The sequence below is a fragment of the Phyllobates terribilis genome, unplaced genomic scaffold (assembly GCF_046119375.1).
Source record: "Phyllobates terribilis strain yellow unplaced genomic scaffold, ASM4611937v1 Scaffold_1__5_contigs__length_1240528914, whole genome shotgun sequence".
NCBI lineage: Eukaryota > Metazoa > Chordata > Amphibia > Anura > Dendrobatidae > Phyllobates > Phyllobates terribilis.
In genome coordinates, this window is record NW_027362761.1 from 706,740,947 (window position 1) to 706,763,913 (window position 22,967).

Here is a 22,967-nt window from a genome sequence, read left to right on the forward strand (position 1 = left end):
ATGACTATATAATATATGAGTTTCACTTTTTGTATTTAAGAACTGAAAAAAATCAACTTTTTGATGATATTCTAATTTAGTGAGAAGCACTTGTAACACGGCCAGTACCTGCCTGGTATAATGCAGGCTCAGTTCCTGAGATGGCTTCATACATTCTATTAACCTATGCCAAAAATTATGTCAGGAATACATGGAGACATATCTGATTTTAACCTGAGTCATGGTTCACACTCACCAATGCAAGTCTATACAGCTATGAAAAATGGATGGCACTCGGATGCCATCCATGTGCCATCCTAGAGCTGTCCCATTTTCATGTTGGTTTGGTAAAAGAAGATTGAGAAACTTGATGTACCTCCAGCATGAGCTGATTTGATCTTTATACAATTTAGTTAATTCCTTAAATGCAGAGTTAAATGATGGAGTCTATCTAGGTTGGGTATATAGTACAGAGAAATACGGCACTCCAGAATCCGGAGGGTGCACAGGTAGGGTACAACCCCGTAGTATATACAGAAAAGAATCTGGCACTCCTAAACCGAAGAAAATATTGAATTTTATTTTGTACAATCCAGAAAATCCAGTGCTGTGCATATAAATATGATGTTTTGGTAAATCAGACCTTTCTCAAACATGCACAAAGTGGCTGGAGTGAGAGGAGCTGAAATTGGCACAAAGCGCAATGGTAATGCAACTAAGTCGCTGCAAGAATGGCGCATGTTCTAGGTTGGGTACAGTAACGGTCTGAAAAAACCTCCTTGGCCTCTGTTATCCATTGATTGGTATCTAATCCAGTGGATAAACACCTGCCATATCCAGTTAAAGTATAGTAGAGAGATAGCAAATATGTCGTATACAAAAAGTTTCAGCGATAATATATGTCAGATGTAGCAAGTAGCAGCAAGTGGCTATTAAAAATTAACCTTTATTTGGTTGTTTAAAATATGAGAAAAAATGTTCATAAGAACCTGTATTACCAACAAACATACACTGAAACAAAAAGCACAAATAGTGACTAAAATGAGCGCATAGGCACCTCAGCCCTTTATGGTCAGTTTGGAGCTGCTGAGGACCAAGCAGCTAAACACACTCCCCTGATGCCCCCATGTTGAAGAAACGCGTCGGGACATATTTGGACCTTGAATGTTTGGAATGAGGTTATTTTAAAGGGTGTCTCCTCCCGTTCTCATCCTAAGGCCACTCCTGAGAAAAAATACTGACCAAATACTGATAGTGGGGCCGTGGCCTTAAATGAGGGGCCTCCTAGGAACACGCATGGACATTCCTGCATTAGTCTGGTGAGATTGTTCCTTCGTATCTCCATGCGGTATGTTATTCCTATATATATTGCCTAGACAGATATACTGTGCTGTAGTGGCATAATAGGTATATATACTGCTTTCATCAGACGCACCCCTGTTATATCGTACAGGTGACACTGACGTGCCTATGCATTAATGTTAGTCACTATTTGTGCTTTTTGTTTCAGTGTATGTTTGTTGGTAATACAGGTTCTTATAGCTTTTCGTTTATTTTAAACAACCAAATAAAGGATAATTTTTCAGAGCCACTTGCTGCTACATCTAAAAACCACTGATGTGTGAATGAGCCCTTAGATGTATATGTCTGTGTATTGAAAAAGTATGTAGATATTTAGTGTACAAAATCTATCGGCTTAATGGGGCAGATGTAGGCACAGTGTGCTCCTGCTGTGGATCTACGGTACTGAAAAGCTACTTTGGGACAGTGGGAAATCATAGCGATTACATACATTATGGTAGTTTTCTTTTTTTACCAGGATTCAGTGGCAGTTGTGTAAATGTGTTGGCTGGCAGTTCTATGTGTTTGCATCCTTTTATGTATCTGTAAACTTTAGCTTAATTATTAGCAATGTTAATTGTATATGGATTTTATAGATTTAGTCATTGTGCCCATCATTGTCAGTCACAGGTTTCTGTCTGAGATCGCCGTCTCATATCGGTGCGTGGGACCCAGAAACACAATGATAAAGTCACACAGAACTCCTATATATTTCCTTTATGAGTTATGTCTGTTTTTCCTTTTTGTGTTAGTATATGCTGTATAAACGACAGGTTTCCTTCTGATGTGAGTGTGTCATGGGTAGGGCTTTTTATTTCCTATTGTTCCTATTATTCTGCTTATTATAAATGACAGACTGGCTTAAAGCTTCTGTTTAACTGCTTAATAGCTGTTTGCCGCTGAGTGTGTTGGTGGGAATTGTTTTATGTCTCTGCAGTTGAAGCATTTGGAAGTACAGCGGGGCCTTAGCGGTCAATGGGACCTGTATGGTTGTGTGCATTGGCCCAAACATGGTTTCCAGATGTTTTTGACAGATCTCTCTTTTGCTTGTAGTAATACAACTACATAATTTTTGTTTCATAAATGTAAAGAATTTTTGATTGAAAATGGTACAGAAAGATACTTCACGGACCACGTCTGGCACTGACAAGACTATGATCTCACAGACCGTAGCACTATGACTTATTTTAGGTCGTCCTTTTCATCATTAGGGTGTTCTTTTCCCAGAAACCTTACTAGGTTAATTCTATAAATTGTAATTATTTCTGCTTTAGCTTCTCTATCTTGCTGTGAAATGCAGTTTTGTCCAGTAAATCGTGCCCCATTTGGCATATCTTGTTAGACTGAATTCCCTTGTACCTTACTGTAGTCATTATAACATAATTTTCAGCAATTTACCAAAACCACTTGAGAATTTTCATCCTCATTTGTTGGGTCAGTATGCTTTCCGTATTTAATTTATTTGTTGTCTTCTATATTCTAGATAATTAGGTCTTTATACTTGTAATTTATCTGCTGAAATTTGTTTTTGCCACTATTGCTTTCTGAAAGGTATTTATTTTCTTTTTACATATTCTACTTCTGTCATGTTTTCAGCGAAATCTCCAAAATCGACACTAAAATATAAACCTTTCAATGACAAATACTATACTCATATATTCATGTGGTTACTATTTAGCTGCTCTTGGTTGGCAACCTGTTTGTTCCATTTATTTGCCCAAATGTCGGAGAGGCGCTGCTGCCTGCACTCCTATAGCATTCACACAGCTGCCAAGAGTCCCGAAAGCTATTGTTACCCTGTGTAGCAGGACATAGACGTGATCCCTGCCTTCAATCTGCCCAGTAGACTTTGGAGATGTATAAAAGGTAGGGATTCAGAATAGTGATATATGCACAATCCCAGGTTGTATGGGATTATATGTATCTTTCCATGCTTTATGGGCTGTTTATTTTAGTAATGTTTAATGATTAATTACATTGCGAATTGCTTTTCCATGCAACTGCTAATGGTTCCTTAAGGTAGAAAGAAAACAAACTCTGGGTTGCCCGGAATATGTTCATATTGGGGCTTTCTACCAAATTGCAATATGGTTCCATAGTGAGTTTGACTTAAAGGAGTAGTCCTATCTATTGGAGTTATTATGTAAATGCTCCTGAGTTCAGTTATTGCTGTTACATACTTTTTATGGCACTCCTAATTTTCCTTTCTTATCCACCTTATGTGTCAAATGCTGGTAAGAAAATACACCAAATCTTTTTTTGCTGGCGACACAATAACAGGAGTCAGTGTGCAGACCATAAGGCCACGTTCACACGTTCATTATTTGGTCAGTATGTTACATCAGTATTTCTAAGGCCACATGCACATGTTCATTATTTGGTCAGTATGTTACATCAGTATTTCTAAGGCCACATGCACATGTTCATTATTTGGTCAGTATGTTACATCAGTATTTCTAAGGCCACATGCACATGTTCATTATTTGGTCAGTATGTTACATCTGTATTTCTAAGGACACGTGCACCCGTTCAGTATTCGGTCAGTATTTTACCTTAGTATTTGTAAACCGAAACCAGGAGTGGGTGATAAATCCAGAAGTGGTGACATGTTTCTATTATACTTTTCCTCTGATTGTTCCTCTCCTGGTTTTGGCTTACAAGTAGAGATGAATGAATCCGAAGTTAAAAGTTCAACATTCGTACCGGAAGTCCATTGCAATGTTCGGAGTTCCCGAGAGAGAGAGCATTTTCCAGCCAAAAGTCCGAGTCCCCATTGTTCTCAATGGGGTTCCGGGTCTGGCTCAAGTTCAGGTACAGTTATGACACACAAACCGAACTTTGGAATAAAATTTGGGTGAGGTACTAGAACCTGAACTTCCACAGGTCTGCTCATCCCTACTTAATGTGTGAATGTGGCCTTATACAGAGGATTCAGATAGTGAAGCTGAGTAAAGCTGCACTGGACAGATTAGGTGGACACTGAGAGAGAAAGTCAAAAGGCATGCAAGTATCGTATGTAACACCAAAGTCTAGCACAGGCAGAAATGAAAAGTGTTATGTTTTGTGTGATCTAACAGAGAATAGTGATAACGAATAGTGGATAAACCGGATGAGTGGACCCGTGGAAGTTCGGGTTCCGGTGCCCGACCCAAACTTTGTTCCAAAAGTTTGATTCGGTACCAGTACTGTACTTGAATTTTAACCAGAACCCAATCCCCATTGAAACGCAGACTTTTGACTAGAAAATCTCTGTCTCTGCAACGGACTTCCCTCAGAACTCTGAACATTGCAACAGACTACCGTGGAAAGTCCGTGTTCAATGTTTAGCATCGGACAGTAACTGTCCGGTACAAACGTGGAACATTTAACTTCGAGTTCGCTCATCTCTAGATATAACCTCTTTTTTGTATGAAGCTCAGAGATTTTGCTGAAATGACAGCAATAGTCTAATTTCTGCAGTATTTTTGCATTTTTGTTACACTTGTCCTGGATCTCTGCTTCTTACTTTGATTAGTTATAATCTGCTTTAGGCTATGTTCACATTGTCTGTTAGTCAGTGGCTCGTTGGGGCTTATGTCTGAAGCCCTGTAAATGGGATTTGGACGTTTGCGCTGATGGGTCCATTGACTGTAATGATGCAGAGTCAAATTGTGCTCTGTCGGACATTATTACCATCATTTGAAGTGGGCTCCAAGTCTCAGTTGAAAACGTTTTGTTGCCCACTTGTGAACGTAGCCTTAGTCTCTCCTCTCCACTTTTACGTTAACTCCTCCCTCACCTTTTTGCATTTTTCTCTTCTGCTTTTCTTCTTCTTTCACTAGTGTGTTTCTCCAGGTGTAAAACTATTTTCACACAGAATTTTTGAGGAGTTTTATGGTGTGGATCATCTTCAAAATCCTCCTCAAACACTCGGAAAACTCTTCCTATTCATTTCTATGGGAAATCCATTTTGCTGATCTTATGAAGATTTTTTTAAGTGTTATGTTTTCTGAAGAGCTCTCGAAAAACACCTGATGGAAAAGAAAGTGCATATCACTTCTTTGAAGTGGATTCTGCTTGAGAAACTTGTCATTTTTGATTGCCTCAAAAACTCAGTGTGAAAAGAATATTCTAAGGTCTCGCTTTGGTCTTCTTGAGTTTTGCATTTTTTGTTCACCACATGTGCCATTTCTGCCACTTTTTCAGCTTTGTTACTATACATGTTTGCAATCATAATCCCACAAGAGAATGTAAAAAAAAACTATTTACATTGTGGATTTCTTCTCTTTAACTTTTGATTCATGTTGTACACTGTCATGTTTTATACATTAAAAACTGTTTTACCTTAAATACAATGAATGGAATCAGTCGCTATAATACTTTATACAAGTATAATTCTGTATACCAATATGAATAGTTTTTCCCCATGAAAATACTCATTATCACAGGGCTGTAGTGGGATTGTGCTGTAGATCCACATGATCTTAGGACTACCAACACACGGGCAAATCCATCGTCTGGGACACCCGACTTTGTAATGTGCAGTTGAGTGTCCACCCTTCATGCCAAGGATTAGAAAAGAGGCCGGCATGCTTTACTCTTTCACTCCTTCTAATGTACTCTTGCTTTTTCCCTGCCACGGTAAATATGTTTTTGATACCACACCTTGTTGATGAAGTGCTGCTGTCTTTTTATGTCTTGTCGACATGATTTCTTTGAAGCTAGCAGTTAAGCCTTAACATAAATTTATGTTTATGTCAGCTCTACATATATGATTGCTACCCGTGAAAAACTGTCTTTTATGTCGGATCATATGTTGCTTAAAGGTGTTGTAAATTCTCCATCAAGCATTTCGTATCTGTCTGCCTATAACATATGCATACTAGTTCAGCCGTCTGTGACCCTCAATTACAAAACCATATGCAGACAGTTCCTTGTCTTTGATGTAACTCTACTCTTGAGTCTTGGCATTTTTCAGTATAAAGGATGATTGGAATGAAAGGTAAATTGAGAGCTTTTTCCGCTTGAAGAGACTTGGAAATTTCTACTAAATTTTGCATAAAATTTTGGTGAACATTAGGCCAACTAATAGGAAGCGTAAACTAGACTAGACAGTTTAAGTATAAGCCGAATCTATCATCCTGCATAAACCACAGTGATTCATTTTGCAAATTTAAAGACTATATAATTTCAGATTATATTTCCTAAAAAGTAGACAGCCTTGATAAACCTGCAGTAATGTGTGTAATGGAGAATTCTGTAATAGAACCCTAGAGTCCTGAATGTGCTGAATTAAGGCTATGTTCTCATGATCAATTGTTGGGGTGTATTTTTGCTACTCAAAAAAATGCAGCATCTTACAGTTCCAGCAAAGTGTATGGGATCTATAGGAATCTCATTATGCTTTTTTTACGCAGTGTAAACTGAACTGTGGTGCTTTTTTTTTTAATCTGCAGCATGTCAATTTCTCTTGCATTTGATTTGCAAATTTTCTATGTAGATTTGAATGAGATGAGGCAAATCCGCATGTAAAAAACGCATAGACGTGGAAATGCACTAAAAGCGCATGCAATCTGCACCAAAAATTTATCAATACAATTTAATCAAAGCCAAATACCAGGAAGTGTGAAAAACAAAGAAACTTTATTGAAAACATGACACATAAAAAGGAGACAAAAACCGCAGCAGACATAATGCGATAAAAACAGATGTGAAAACACGACTTTCTTTAGGTAATTGTAACACCAAATACCCATAATGGGAACATAGCCGAAGGGCTCATTTATGTCAGTGATTCTTCCCATACGCAAAAACAGTCTAAGTTTCATCAGTGTTTCTTATCAGAGTATCATTAGAGTTTGGTCAGTATGTCACATTTTACTATCAGAGTTTTGGTCCGAACTTTTCGTTTTTCTCAGATGACAATGGTGAAATGAATGGTGAAATGGTGGAGGTTTCTCAAACTTCTCCTATCAAGCAGTCCGTGAAAAACAGACAGCATACGGATGTCATCTGAGTGCTGTCCGATTTTTTTCACAGACCATTTGCATTGGCAAGTTTGATTCAACAGTTAGATCCATATCAAACATGTCTCCATGCTTTTGTGTGGAAAACTTCCTAGTAAAAAAATCGGTCATGTGAAAAGCCCATATACTATCATAGGTATGAGTGCTATGGGTGAAAAACATGTATAGCACTGGAACAAGAAAAACTGACGTTTGAATGAGCCATATTATGACATCAATTTATTTTTTAACATTATGATTCTATATTTAATTGCTCTGCAAACACATTAGTGTTTTTCCTGGCTAAACACACCTCTGTCCTCTTTATTACTTATATGTGGCCCAATTCATTATTTGCATTTTTCTCAAGTCACTTTTTTTTGTCTTATATTTGTTGACATTTTTCCACCAAATTCTTCTTTTTTGTTTTACTTCTCCATTGCTCAGATATTAGATATCAAAGTATCTGGCACCTAAACAGTTTTTTTTAAGTGGGTGTTTCCAGAAAGATTTCACTGGGGGCTTGTACTTGTTCCTCTTTCTGATGCTGACCAATTATAATTAGGCAGTAACACACTGGGAAAGAAGAACAGGCCCTCACAAAAGCTTAGTACAGGCTCAATGTGAGACATGTATTGACAAACAGTCTGCTCACCTCATTGCACAGTGATTACATGTGCTGTAGCACAGCAGACCTGCATGTGACTAACTGACAGCATTCAGCGTTAAAATCCCCGGCTGTCAGTTTTGGGAGGAGCAGTGCTGTAGAGTTGCGTCTTGTTACAAACACTTCTAGTAGCTCTTATCTCAAATTCAAATAAGCTTTATTGGTAGGATAAAATACAGATTAGCATTGCCAAAGTGTGTAGTGCTGCCAGCTCTGCCTGCTCCCCCCCCCACACTAACTGCTGGAGATGAAAAGTGGCTAATCACACTCAGGTCTGTTGTGCTTAGCACATATAATCACTCTGCAGAGAGGAGAGCAGACTGTGTCTTTATGTCTCACACAGCGTGTTCTGAGCTATTGTGGTAATTTGGGGACATGTTATTTTTTCCTCAGTGGGTTGTTGCCTACTTATCATTAGTCAGCTTCAGAAAGAGGAAGAAGTACACGCCCCCAGTAAAAGCTCTCTGGTAATGCTCACTTGGACTTAAACAAAGGAACTGTTTAGGTGCCAAATACTTTGATCGCTAATATTTCTTAAGTGGAAAGGCGAAATTAAAAAGAAACAAAAAACATTTTATTCTATTAATTAAATATTAAATAGTATTCCCATCTCCAAGATCCTATCCCAATATGTAGGAGGTGTAATAATAATAATATTAGCAAATACCTCCAATTAGAAATGTAGTATAGTATTTTTGATTCGTTATTTTTCCTCATGTGCAGGCATTGCAGGACCTTAGGTATCCATGGTTACGTCCACTGATAAAGTGATAGTTAGTTAGCTAGCTGCTAGTGGTCATAACCGTGGATACCTAAGGTCCTGCAATGCCTGCACATGAGGTAAGTGACATAGCGAATCAAAAATACTATACTACATTTCTAATTGGAGGTATTTGCTATTATTATTATTACACCTACTACATATTGGGATAGGATCTTAGAGATGGGAATACCCCTTTAATAAACATTTTATTCTGCTCTGCAACTACTATTACTTGTGTGTCCAGTTCAACATGAGAAAGGTCCTCCTTAACTTGTTTTGTGAAGTTTTAGCACAAAAAGTTGCATGTTTCGCTAAAATTGCACAAAATGTATGCAAAATTTCATATGTGTATAAAATTAATCTGTTGGGGGAATGAGATGACTGGAGTACACAAATTTTGCGATTTTTAAAAATTCTTTGCATTTAAGGAATCATGAAAGAAACTTTTGGAAACCCCAAACCCCACAGTGCCGAACATAAAAAAATGGGCGAATGCATATGTAATATACTTTAAAGGAGTTGTCCACTACTCTAACAACCCCCCCTTTAAAATGTGGCTGCCCTCTGACTTCCTGTTGATATTCGATACGTCTCTAGATGAGAACAGTGCAGACGGCACTGATTGGATGCAGGGCTCGTGTGACGTAACACCCTCACGTGAACCCCTGGGAATGCGAGTGCCGACACTGCTGGGACGGTGCTGGCATCGGGGCTGAGTATCAGTGTTTTTATTTTAACAGGGGCAAACACTCTGAGGAGGGTTCTCCGAGTAGTGGACAACCTCTTTAAAAACACTCAAATTAAAAGATAAATAATAACAACAAAAACTAGACAAGAAATAGGCACAAATGCAATAAATAATACAGTCAACAGAATTGTGCATGATTGAGCTAGTGCAGCTGCCTGTGAACATATGTATAGGAATAGCAATGAAGCGATTTTCATCTGTAGCCATGCGATGTTAAAGACACATTTTTCCGTGTAGCCTGTCTATTTACCTGATGTGTAATAAATAGCAGCTGTCTTCCATTACTACGGAGCAGTGGGTCTCTTGCGTGGAAATGCATACAACAGGGCTGTGCGGATTAACATCCAAGCCTGTTTAGAGTGAAGGTAAATCCGCACAGGGACGAGTACGGGAGGAAGGTCATAGTCATATGTGTGTCTTTAACAATAGACTTTTCTCCTAAACGTGGCAGAGTAAAGCGTCAATGATAAAAACCTACCAGCTGAATTAGCTGTAATATCAAGTTCTAGATGAAATTTGGAGCTTATTAACAAAAGTGAAATCCCTTCCCTTAAGCTCATTTTGCTTAATTATATCTTTAGAAGGAATGGTTTTTTGAATGAAGAGTAAAACCATTGAATTTGACTACATTTAAAGAATACAGCTTTATAGTGTATAATTATGTTATATATCAAGTACTGGAAAGCAGAGAGATAATATGAAGTTCTTAGCCGAAATGACAAATGATAAGATGATTCTTTTGCTTATCTGGAGATTTCTATGTATATATTCCCTGTGATTAGGGGAAATGAATTCTGATAGGTATTGTCTCCTTCACCGTGTTCCTGGAGCACGTCCTTGGTGGAATACCATTCTGAGGGCTCTGTAAGTACTCGGGCCTTTCAACCTTCTGCCATCAGCCAATTAGAAAGGTCCCGACGCTAAGCAGAGCTCACTCAGTGCCAACAGGGAGGGGAATGACTGAGCTGCCTTTGAAGTTTGGAAGTCGCCCGATGGGATTTCCACCGGCTTTTCAAAGCCTCTTTTACTTTTATTATTAAATAGCAATTGAGATGGATGGACTGACAATAAAAATACACACAGATATACACACTGTGGTGCACATATTAACCCTAATTTATCAATATGTTAGACAGCACTCATATTCTGCCTTAAATATAGCATTATCAACATTTCATAATTCAGAATAGATCTTCCCATGATTCACTTTTCAGGGGTTATCTATTTTTGCTATGTATAATTGGCTTGAAAGTAATGGTTTTGTACTGGGATGTGTATACACAGCCTGTAGACAGTTCTACGTCTGCACAGAATAGAAGGACGCCGGGTAGAAGACATTGTGGTCCCCAGTATTCAGAATGTAAAGAATGAATATATTGGAGACGGGGACTGAGGACGCAAATCTTCCACATAGACTTTTCACTGCTCTTCCCTTTATTCTCTAGTGTAACCTATGTGATGACAGCGCTGCAGCACTTTGGAACCGCTCTACAGTGTTTGATGCAGAATATATTGTTTATTGGATCTAAAGCAGCAGATATATCAATATTTTGGACCTAATCCTACATATTCAGTAGAGAGGTTATACATCATCTTATCACTGTCCCCATCAGAGCTTACAATCTAGATTCTCTATCAGTATGTCTTGGAGGTTGAGGGAAATCCCTTGCAAACACGTTGTCCTTGATGGGGTTGAGCTCAGGCCACCAGTGCTGCGAAGCCACAATGTTAACCACTCTATTACCATTGTGCTCATCTCAGAAAATCACATTTACATATTAGGCCCACTACTGTATTGCTATTGTCTTATTGCTGCGGTCACATTGCAGTGTCCATGGCAGATTCTGCATTTATATAGTAGCGTAATTGACTACTGACCAGACTGCATAATAGGGACATATAGTATGATGGGGGTGCCATACAAACTGGCCACATGGAGCACTAAGAGTACACATTTTGGAGGTACGTACAGTACTGATCAGCTATGTTCAGAGAATAAACATCACAGAAATCCAATAACTCATAACTGACATCTTCTCAGTTGTACTTCTCTTCTGGTCTTTCCTATGTTGCCTGGCATGAGGCTTCTTCCCGCTAAGATGCACCAGTGTTTCATTTGCAGGCATGTTTGGCTCATTGCTTTTACCTGCTATGACAGTTGCAGATTGTCATCATACCAGCCATTATTGCCCTTACCCTTGTGTTAGGCAGAGTGCTTCCAATGAGAGCAACAATGTAAGACAAGACCATCCCCAATGACGGCTAGAATATGCTCTATGCCAGGCACAGTGCTCATGTGTCAGCGCCCTTTAGTGCTTTTGCCAAGAGCCATTCCAGTTATACAGTAAATCAGTTGTGATTGGGAACTCCACATGGGTCGCGTGACACTGAAATCGCAGTGAATATGAATAGCGGTACCAGAGCGCCAATAACAGGGCAAAAATATTAAAAGGACTGATTTATTAATACACACAACGCATTTCGGTGGACACAGCCACCTTCATCAGGTTGTGGAGCTTTACACTGGGGTTGTGCAGAGGTGCACAACTTCATAAGGTTAGTAGCCATCCCCACACCCTTTTAACAATTGCAATACTGAGTCACCCATTGCGCCTTGTTCTCTCCTCTCTTTACATACTGAAATTGCAGTGACACATTGCAACACTGGAGGCAATGGTTAGGCTATGTTCACACACGTTGTGTTTTTTTCTACTACAAATCTGCTAACTTTTCTCTGGCAGGAAAACAGCTGCGTAAAAAACGCACATATTTGCTGCATATTTGTTGCATTCTTTGCTGTGTATTTGCGGCTTATTTTTGGCCACCCATTACTTCCTATGGGTGAAAACACGCAGGTGCGTTTTCTGCTGCAGAAACGCTGGAAGAAGTGACATTCTCCATTTTCCAAATACGCAGCAAACAAAAAGCAACAAGTGTGAACAGAGAATCCCGGAATCTCATAGACCTTGCTGGTTCTGCTAGACACTGCTGAAAATTTGTGTAAAAATCTGCTGCAAAATATGTGTGGCACCCCAGGGGTCTGGTTTCCACAGTAACAAGCAATGTTATGTCTGAGAGCAGGTGGGAGGTCTCTTGGCCAGGGATCCTGTGCATGCCACACCTCCTGCCCAGTCTTGGGAGGGGAAGACCTTCCCCTATATAAACCCGGGGCTGAAGCAGGGTTAGTCAGTCAAGGAGAGTAGAGACAAGAAACAGTCACAGGAAGAAACAGCAGAAGCTCAGTGGGAGCAATACTACTACAAGTCAGGGGCTGGCAGCTGCAGAGCTCGCCCTGACTGAGAAGCTTTCTTACCGGACCCGGCGTCCGAGGCTGTGGGGACTAACTCTTACCCAGCAGCAGAAGCCGACCGGCAGGGGATTTCAGGTCCTCAGGCCCAGAAACCCGAAGGCACGGTCACACGCGTGGGACCAGCGCCGCCATCGTGGAGCGGAAGCCATTAGAAGGCCCCGAGTCACCGGCCATACGGGTGAGCACCACACGGTACACTCAGGGACGTGGGCTACTTATATCCGCTTCTAGCAAGGTAGCCAGAAGAGTACAGTCAGTTTGGGAGGCCTACAACTCCGCCTGGCCAGGGGAGATCCCATCTGCTCAAGGACTGACCAGGCCCCGTTCGCTAGCAAGTACTCCGGGAGGGTCTATCGTTGTTACCAGTAAAGACCCTGAATTACACCGCACCGTCTCTGAGTGGTTCCTGCTACCCTCATCTTCCACGTCGGCTGCCCTGAGGCCATACCCCTCCCGTTGGGGGTTATACTATCACGCTGCACAATTCTACACCGGCCTCAGCGGTCTGCCCTGCAGCAGCAGCTCCTTAGCTGTACTCAACGGGTGGCGTAGTCGTCCAATATCTACCGCTGATACAGCGCCACTTAGTCTGACTCCCTGGGCACGGACCGGATCACCGCCACGGGACTACAACCCTCAACAGATCCGGCTCCGGGTAAGCTCCCGCGTGCGCAACGCTGCGCGACACAGGCCCAGGGTCGCGTCAACCTTTGGCGTAGTCGGCAGGATCTCGTGCCCGCAACCACCGGGTACTGCGTGCCTGAAAAAGAGACTTTTAAAACTTACCATCCGTGAAGTTTTCCCGCCATCGGTGAAGATTCCCGCCATCCGGCGCCATTTTCAGCCTTCTTCCCGCCATCTGTGAAGATTCCCGCCATCCGGCGCCATCTTCAGCCTTCTTCCCGCCATCCGTGGAGTTTTCCCGCCGTTGGACGCCATCTTGAGGACGCCGCGCGGGAAGAAGAGGGGCGTGGACTCCGAAAGCGCGCGAGAACTGAAGCCCCGCCTCACGTCCGGACGTTGCGTAAGGTCCTGGAAGGAGCCCAGCAGACGCCGACGTCACCGGAGCGCGACGGAAGGTCCTCAACCCTGACGATCTACTGCGGAGCCGCGGCCTACGGAACAGGATCATCGCAAGGTAGGCCACGGTCCACTAGGGGGGAGGAAGATGTCGGATGCGGAGGAGAGCTTCATTGCCTCAACCCCCGCCAGCGCCACCGCTGCTGTAGTTATGCCCTTCACCATGCCCTATATCCCGGGAGCAGCTTGGCTACCCCAGTACTCAGGGGAGTCACATACCCTGCATGACTTTAGAGAAAAGCTGGATAGCCTCTTCCAGGTGTACCCCCTCACAGAAGAGCAAAAAGTGAGCATCCTGGTGGCCCAACTAACCGGGGCAGCCAAAAGGGAAGTAAAATCCTGGCCACCTGGGAGGAAGACTGTCGCAGGGATACTAACCCGGCTGAAGGATACCTTTGATACCCGCACCTCAGCCGAGATTAAGCTTAGATTCTACGGGTGCAAGCAGCGAGCGCATGAGAGTATAAGGGACTATGCACTAAACCTACAAGAGGCCCTGAGGGCCATTAAGCAGACCGACCCTGATGGAGTGGGAAACGAGGACAGGCTGTTGACCGAACAATTTATAGAGGGACTATATTGTAATGCCCACCGAACCCAGTTGCGGGCGATGGCCTTACAGGATCCCCATCTGGGCTTTGCACAGTTCAAGGACAGAGCCATCCGGGTGCTCCGAGAACCGGCACCGGGTGGCGTTGTGACCCACAGGCGCCCAGCTATCACTTACCACCAGGAGGCGGCGCCGTTGTCGGCAGGGCCTGTGGGAGCTGATGCGCAGGCTTTGGACAATGACCCGGCTCCAGACCTACACCATCAGGTCCAAGAGCTAGCTAAGAGCGTTGCTGCGCTAACCCGAACTGTGCAGTCTTTACAGGTTTCCACCCCAGGGAAGGTCCAGCTGGCATCCGGACCGGAGGACATCCCGTGGCGTCGACCAAGGAGGACCCCACCGGCCAGAGGAAGACCCAGTGACCGATACAGCGAAGACGGACGACCCATCTGCCGCCGCTGCAATCAACCCGGACATATGGCAAGGTACTGTTCTTTAAACGGGCACAACCTGGGGTAGAGGGCCAACCCCCAGGAAAAAGATCACCAGGCCCATCGAACTGGCGCGACAGATATGTGGGAGGACGTCCAGTCTTGCCTGTGGTACTGGATGGCATTCCCATGAGTGCCCTACTGGACACCGGGTCACAGGTCACCACCATCCCGTACGTGCTCTTTAAGCAGTACTGGAATGACTCGGATATTACCCGCTACCCTGACGACGACTTGAGTATCATCGCCAGCAATGGCCAGCCCGTGCCACAGATCGGATTTAAAGAGGTGACCATCAAAATCGGTAGAGTCGAACTGGCAGCACAGGGACTGATCATTGTAGATATTGACAAACATGAGAGTCACCCAAAAATAACTCTAGGAACTAATGTAATTGAAAATTGTCTTGCAGAGGTGATTTTCCTTTTACAGCAGGTTGCCAAGAACGCCAGCTCCGGCGAGCAGCGGGTGCTCCAGAAAGAGATCCGGGCACTGATGCGACGGCAACAGGTGGAACTCTCCGGCGGTGAGATTGGTAGTGTAAGAATGTGTGACCCTTTTCCTATTGCCATGCCCCCAAAAAGTGAAATGATGATTTGGTGCCGGGCAGCTATTGGTCTGAGAGGTAGAGATTACCAGGCAATGGTAGAACCAGTTTACTCAGACAGTAGGCCCACCATCTTGACAGCACGGGGGGTGGTTAATGTACGCCATGGGAGGGTGCCCGTTCGCATAATCAATATCGGGAAGAGGGAAGTGTACCTGCCCCGGTATGCCACGCTAGCCAAATTATATACCATTAACCAAAATGCTATACAATCTGTGGAACCCTTGCCTCCATCTCACCCGGAGGAAGGTAACGGCTCTAAGAAAACAATGGAGGACTGGTGTCAGCAACTACATTTGGGTACTGACTCCACTCCCTCACATCAGAAACAGGGAGTCTATCGGGTGGTTCAAGAGTACGAGAGAGTGTTTAGTAAACACCCGTTAGACTTCGGGCGAGTCAAGGGGGTAGAACACCACATCCCCACGGGAGACCATCCTCCCATAAAAGAGAGGTATCGACCCGTACCCCCTGCACACTACCAACACGCCAAGGGGATGCTTAGAGACATGAAGGAGGCTGGGGTGATCAGGGATAGCTGTAGCCCCTGGGCAGCTCCACTAGTCTTAGTCAGAAAAAAAGACAACACCATGAGGATGTGTGTAGATTACCGGAAAATCAACCGTATCACACACAAGGATGCGTACCCCTTACCAAGGATAGAGGAGTCATTGGCTGCTTTAAGATCTGCTAACTTCTTCTCTACCTTGAATCTCACTAGCGGGTACTGGCAGGTTCCTGTAGCAGAGGCGGACCGGGAGAAGACCGCATTCACCACCCCGATGGGACTTAGCGAGTTCACCTGCATGCCGTTCGGACTCTGCAACGCACCAGGAACCTTCCAACGACTAATGGAGTGTTGTCTGGGCCACAGAAACTTCGAGACGGTCCTGTTGTACCTGGACGATGTCATCGTATATTCCAAGACGTATGAGGACCACCTGAAACACCTGGCGGAAGTGTTCGAAGCTCTGGCGAGTTACGGCCTAAAGGTGAAACCCTCCAAGTGTCACCTCCTGAAACCAAAGGTGCAGTACCTGGGACACGTGGTGAGCGCTGACGGAGTGGCTCCCGACCCTGATAAGATCACGGCAATTAAGGAATGGCCAAGCCCCTCCAGCGTAAAAGAAGTGCGGCAGTTCCTCGGGTTGGTAGGCTACTACCGAAGGTTTATTCCCGGTTTCACCAAAAAGGCAGCACCTATGCAGGACCTCCTGATAGGCCAGTCCCGGAAGGCCAAGAACCAGAAGCCGCCCTTCAAATGGGAGGAGCTGGAAGAAGAGTCCTTCCGCCAGCTGAAGATGGCCCTCACGGGGGACGAAATCCTGGCGTACCCGGATTATAGCCAGCCCTTTATCCTCTACACCGACGCCAGTAACATCGGACTAGGAGCCGTACTGTCCCAGATCCAGCAGGGGAAGGAACGAGTAATCGCCTACGCCAGCCGAAAGCTGCGACCCACCGAAAGGAACCCCGAGAATTACAGCTCATTTAAGCTAGAGTTCCTGGCCGTAGTATGGGCAGTCACCGAGCGCTTTAAGCATTACCTCGCTTCTTCCCGGTTCACCGTGTACACGGATAACAACCCGTTGACACACCTGGACACGGCAAGACTCGGTGCCCTGGAGCAGAGGTGGATGGCCCGTCTGTCCAACTACGAGTTAAATACCGGGCCGGACGCTCCAATACCAACGCGGACGCCCTGTCCAGGATGCCCAACCTGCCGGACGAAGGAGAAGATCCGGAGGGACTGGAAGAAGTTGAACTCCCTGCGTTCCACCGTCATGGGACTATCCAGTACTCCCACCGGGTACGGAGTAAGCAGGCTGCTACGTTGAACCCCTTACCTCACTACAACTGGGCGGAAACGCAAGACAGCGACCCTGCCGTCCGACTGGTGAAGGAGATGCTGACTCGCCCGGAGGCTTGCCTTGAACCAGACGCTCCGGAGGAAGCCAAACAACTATGGGCAGAGAGGAGTCGACTGTTCCTTTACAAGGGGAAGTTGTGCCGCAGAATGGTTAACCCCCGGACGCATGAACTACTCTGGCAAGTAGTGGTGCCACGAAGAGACGCAGCCATGGTGATGGAGGCATACCACGACGGAGCTGGACACTTCGGGTGGAAGAAGCTGGAGTTCCTGCTGCGCGAGAGATTCCACTGGGTAGGCATGAGGGGAACCATTGAGAAGTGGTGCAGAGACTGTGGCCCGTGCAACCTAAGAAGGAAGGACCGTGCCAGCCAGAAGACTCCCCTGCAGTCCATCGTCACCCGGCAGCCGTTGGAACTGGTAGCCTTGGATCATGTAAAACTGACCCCAAGCAGAAGTGGCTACGTCTACGCACTAACCATCGTGGATCACTACTCCCGGTTCTTGGTTGTCGTCCCCGTCAAGGACTTAACAGCTCGAACAGCAGCGAGAGCCTTCCAGCAGCATTTCTGCCGTCCACACGGGTACCCGGACCAAGTGTTGACAGACCAGGGACCTGCCTTTGAAGCGGAGGTCTTCCAAGAATTCTGCACTCTGTATGGCTGCCGGAAGATAAGGACGACACCCTATCATCCGCAAACTAATGGACTTTGTGAGAAAATGAATCAGGTGGTAATGGATCTTCTGAAAACGTTGCCCCTGGAAGAACGCAGTCTGTGGCCTGAGAAGCTGCCCGATCTGGTGGACCTATACAACCACATCCCGGTAGGTTCCACCAACTGTACCCCGGCTTACCTAATGAGGGCAAGACCTGGTAAGTTACCTGTTGACCTGGAAATGGGAGTCCTGACACCCGAGGACACTTCACCAGAAGCAGACTGGGACACAGAGAGGCAGCAGCAGTACCGGAGAGTACAGGAGAGCGTGGAGCGAAGTCTCTGTCAGGCTAGGGAAAGACAAGAGAAAACTTACAACCAGTATGCTCCCGCTCTTCCCCTGGTACCCGGAGAGCAGGTCTTGAAGAGGAAGAGACGGCTCCACAAGTTGGACGACCAGTGGGAGAAGGACCCGTACACCGTACTGCCCTCAAGCCACGAGAATCCGAAGGTTTGTACCATCAGTAAAGACGGAGGGGAAACTACAGCCATTGTATCCCGGGACCACCTGAAGAAGTGTCCCGAACAACTGAGGAACCCTGAAGAGGAACAAGAAGACCATCGACCCGTAGAGGAAAGGGAAGATATGGTTAGTACTGTGCTCGGGGACTTCCCTCGGTCTTGGACTCAAGTCAATGGTGCAGTTGTGGTACCCGTACTCACCTTCCTCCAACCAGCATCCCAAGCACCTACGGAGCAACAGGTAGAGCTGGAAGAACAGCCGGTCCAGGAGGCAGAAGACCCCACACCCGCAGACCAGGAGGATCAACCCTCTGCTTGCAGTGAGCCTGCCATATCCCTAGTGAGCCAAAGAGCCGGTAGACAGCTGCCCAGTTTACCCTTGACAGCTCCTACACCCTGTAGTTCAGGGCTAGACAGTCAGCTCCGTAGGTCCACTAGGGCCACTAGAGGCCAGTTACCCGCACGCTGGAGGATTTAAAGTGTATAAATTGTTTTATTTATGTTTACCTGTGTATTGTTGCTTGTGTATAATTTTATGTTTCTAGTTATTTTTAGGAATCCTTGGTGGATCTACCGGGAATCCTTGTACAATTAGTTGGAGCGTAACCCAGGATGGACTAGAGACTGTTAAGGACTCGGGGTAGGACAGACCCCTACCTGGTTACGTCTCCTTGTTTTGGTGAAATGGACACCTTTGTTTCTTCAAAAACTGCACCCGGTTACGGACATGCCGTGACCACCTTTATGTGTTTCTTTATTGTATTGTTATTGTTATATCTTGTTATGTTTTTCTAAAATATGTTTAGTCCCGGAGTACTAAATTTCACTAGGGGGGAATGTGGCACCCCAGGGGTCTGGTTTCCACAGTAACAAGCAATGTTATGTCTGAGAGCAGGTGGGAGGTCTCTTGGCCAGGGATCCTGTGCATGCCACACCTCCTGCCCAGTCTTGGGAGGGGAAGACCTTCCCCTATATAAACCCGGGGCTGAAGCAGGGTTAGTCAGTCAAGGAGAGTAGAGACAAGAAACAGTCACAGGAAGAAACAGCAGAAGCTCAGTGGGAGCAATACTACTACAAGTCAGGGGCTGGCAGCTGCAGAGCTCGCCCTGACTGAGAAGCTTTCTTACCGGACCCGGCGTCCGAGGCTGTGGGGACTAACTCTTACCCAGCAGCAGAAGCCGACCGGCAGGGGATTTCAGGTCCTCAGGCCCAGAAACCCGAAGGCACGGTCACACGCGTGGGACCAGCGCCGCCATCGTGGAGCGGAAGCCATTAGAAGGCCCCGAGTCACCGGCCATACGGGTGAGCACCACACGGTACACTCAGGGACGTGGGCTACTTATATCCGCTTCTAGCAAGGTAGCCAGAAGAGTACAGTCAGTTTGGGAGGCCTACAACTCCGCCTGGCCAGGGGAGATCCCATCTGCTCAAGGACTGACCAGGCCCCGTTCGCTAGCAAGTACTCCGGGAGGGTCTATCGTTGTTACCAGTAAAGACCCTGAATTACACCGCACCGTCTCTGAGTGGTTCCTGCTACCCTCATCTTCCACGTCGGCTGCCCTGAGGCCATACCCCTCCCGTTGGGGGTTATACTATCACGCTGCACAATTCTACACCGGCCTCAGCGGTCTGCCCTGCAGCGGCAGCTCCATAGCTGCAAATCAACGGGTGGCGTAGTCGACACTCAAATAACATCTATCAAGACTGCCACACACTGAGTTGACTCCCTGGGCACGGACCGGGTCCCCGCCACTCGGAGACTACAACCCTCATCTGATCCGGTTCCGGGTAAGCCCCCGTGCGCGAGACGCTGCGCGACACAGCAGGCCCAGGGGCGCGTCATATGCAGCAAAACACAACGTGTGTGAGCATAGCCTTATACCAAATAATCATTATGTCTGAGACGGAAGATGCGTGTGCTCACCTGAACAGCTGCTGCTCGTTGCTCTTTTCTTCATGTCTCTGCTCCTTACATGATGATTGAATAAAGTTGCCGTTATTTTATGCCAGTGGTGAGGGCCTGCATATTGGATGGAATGATTTCTTATGGTGTCACGTTACGACCTGCTACCTACTGCGACTATGATATGGAATATGTCTCCACATGTGCTTTGGAGTTTCTGGTCGCACACGATACCCTTGATATAGACTTCAATATTAGTTGCTCTCAACATGTGACTTGTGTACGATTTATCTCTGAATTGTTACAGGGAAAAAAAAAAAAAAAATATATATATATATATATATATTTTTTTTTTTGTACCGTGTTAGCCAATAGATAGAAAAATATTTCGATTTGAGAGTCCTCAGTGGTTGATACCTTTTAATGGCTAACTGAAAAGATGGTAACAGGTTGCAAGCTTTCCAGACTACTCAGACCTCTTCATCAGGCTAGTATAACCCAAAATCTGAAGAGTCACATATTTATACACAATAGGGCACAGAAATAATGCAATAGATGAGACAGGTGATTAAAAGCAGAGCTATTACTATGGGAGAGATAAACATTTCTGGCTGTAAATATTTTGGCACTATAATGACCACAAACAAGATGAAGATACCCAACTCACATCAGGACTACAAGATCCCAGGTACTTTCAGCTGTATCACATCTAATGTAGTGTACTTAATTATATGTACCAAATGTCCAGCTGGGTGTCTGTATGTAGGGGAGACGGAGCAAAAACTTAGGACAATGATGAATCATCATCGCCACACAATAAAAGAAAAAAGAATAGATCTACCTGTAGCCAAGCATGTTTGTTTCCCTCATCACAGCATCAAAGACATGAAATTACTGGTATTAAAAGGTAACCTCAAATCTCAGAGATAGAGAAGAGTCTCTTAATATAAACTAATGGTGACCTTTGACACCTTCAGAGCAGGAATGAATGTGTCGCATGGATTTATGTCATTCTACATCAATTAAGGAATGTTGCCATCAGACTTGTGGGGTCATCACAACACTGCACCAAACAATAAAACCTTCACACTCCTTATCTATGAACTGCTAAAATATTTACAGACAGAAATGTTTATCTCTCCCATAGTAATAGCTCTGCTTTTCATCCCTTGTCTCATCTATTGCATTATTTCTGTGCCCTATTGTGTATAAATATGTGACTCTTCAGATTTTGGGTTATACTATCCTGATGATGAGGCCTGAGTAGTCTTGAAAGCTTGCAACTTGTTGCCATCTTTTCAGATAGCCATTAAAAGGTATCAACCACTGAGGACTCTCAAATCTAAGTATTTTTCTCCGAATTGTCTGAGACTTGACTGCTTTATTTATGGCAAGCTCAGAGCTCTAGAATGGTTGCACAACAGGATGATGCAGAGAAGTTGCACAAATGTCGAGCAAGTTTTCAGAGAATTGCTGTGGCCTGACACGTTGCCATGTAGCCCCAACCTTAAAGGGGTATTCCCATCTCCAAGATCCTATCCTAAAATGTAGTAGGTGTAATTATAATATTAGCAAATACCTCCAATTAGAAATGTAGTATAGTTCTTCTGCTTCACTATGTCTCTTACCCCATGTTTAATGCATTGCAGTAGCTGAGGTATCTATGGTTATGACCACTCATATAGTCACAGCTGTTCATGGTTGTAACCATGGATACCTAAGCTACTGCAATGCCCTGCACATGGGGTAAGTGACATAGTGAATCAGAAGAACTATACTAAATTTTTAATAGGAGGTATTTATTAATATTATTATTATTATTACACCTACTACGTATTGGAATAGGATCATGGAGCTGGGAGTACCCTTTTAATCTAGCAGTTTATGTGTCATCATCACAAGAGAAATTATTGATCACCTGAATCACCTCTGAGTATACTTGAGTGACTATAAATGACTAACCCAGCCGTACTACCATAAACTCTATACTACGTTCTTCAATCTTTATACAGAAGTTTGCTGCACTGTTTCTCCACTGAAAGGCAAAATGTACCTATTATTGACTCCTCCATCCAAATGTCCACAGTATGTGATAAACATTTGTCATTAAGAATGGAATAAAACCTCTTGTGGGACTTCTGAGATATGGAACAGATGAGTAAGGACAGATGAAGCATAGTGGAAACAGGAACACATCAGTGTGCAGTACTGACATACAGGTGCATGCATTCATAGACACCTGGAGAGATGTAAATGCTCAGAAACACATCTCAGGGTACAGGCCGAAAGCTTGTAACAGTATACATAGCAGACTCTTAGGGGAGGAATTGGAGGAGATTGTCATACAGATCTTTACGTCAGAAGAAGAACATAGTTAATTTGAAGGCAAAGGAGAATGGGGGAGTTTGAGTAAAAAAAATGACAAGAGGGGGTTACGTAATACTGCAATGCAAAATAATACTGTGTCAGCATTGTGTTGGCAGGACCGCCATAGCA

The 22,967-nt window shown here is 44.6% G+C and overlaps 1 protein-coding gene across 1 annotated transcript in view; it reads left to right on the forward strand.

Annotated features, from left to right (window-relative positions):
• The window catches only part of EFNA2 (ephrin A2), a 320,028-nt gene that overhangs the window by 98,450 nt on the left and 198,611 nt on the right, over positions 1-22,967 (forward strand). The window lies entirely within an intron of this gene.